Genomic DNA, 996 nt, shown 5'->3' with positions numbered 1-996 from the left:
ACGTGTGCTCTTCCGATTTTTTTTTTTTTTTTTTTTGCAATTTTCCATTTTTTCTTCATTATTCTCCTTCTCTACTTTTTTCTGTTAGTGCCCTATCCCTACATTTTACAGGTTTTCTTCTTCTTTTCTCCCCCTTTCTTATTTTTTTGAGTTACTGTTCCTTTGTGATTATATGGTATATTTTTTGTCCATGTGCTTTTAGTTTTTTGATGGTTATTGAATTGTAATTTTTGTCTAACTAAGTGGGAGACAGCAACAGTCCCCATGAGATAGAAGTACACCTACACCTGCTGCAACTTCACTTACTGAGCAAGATCCAGCACCTCGTTCTCCACCATCAGGCCAACAATAAAAAAACAATCAAGAAGAGCCTGGATCACCTTTGGCTTCTCTTCACAAACAATTAACAGAGATTTTAATATAATACCATGATGCCTCGGAGACAACAGATCATCACAGTCCACATAAAGAAGCAAGAAAAAATGGTAAAAACAAGGGAAAAGGATACAGACCCTGAACTCAACCCTGAGGAAGAAGCAGCATTGGAACTCTCTGATAAGGAATTCAAAAGAATTATCTTTAGGTATCTTCAAAGGATTGACAGACAGACCAAAGAAAACACAGAAAGAAAGCTTAGAAAAAATTTGGAAGAAAATATAAGAACAAACTGACAAAATAAATGAAAAATTAGAAATGATTCTAAATCTACAGATAAAAATCCAGAAGATTAATACTAAATTGTTAGAAATAGATGACACATTAGAAGAGCAAAGGGGTATAATTGATGCAATAGAAGACAGAATTAATGATATTGAAGACAAATACCTGAATACTTCTTTGGAAAGGGATAGATCAGAAAACAAATCAAAACAAAATGAAAAAGCCTAAGGTTCATGTAGGAGCTCTGGTAGCATAGTGGCTAAGGCACTTGACTGCTAACCAGAAGGCTGGCGGTTCAAACCCACCAGCCACTCCTCGGAAGGAAGGTTGGGCAAT

Source organism: Orycteropus afer, unplaced genomic scaffold (genome assembly GCF_000298275.1).
Source record: "Orycteropus afer afer isolate SDZICR_OR568_19922 unplaced genomic scaffold, OryAfe1.0 scaffold00004, whole genome shotgun sequence".
In the NCBI taxonomy this organism is placed as follows: Eukaryota; Metazoa; Chordata; class Mammalia; order Tubulidentata; family Orycteropodidae; genus Orycteropus; species Orycteropus afer.
This window is presented reverse-complemented; position numbering follows the sequence as displayed.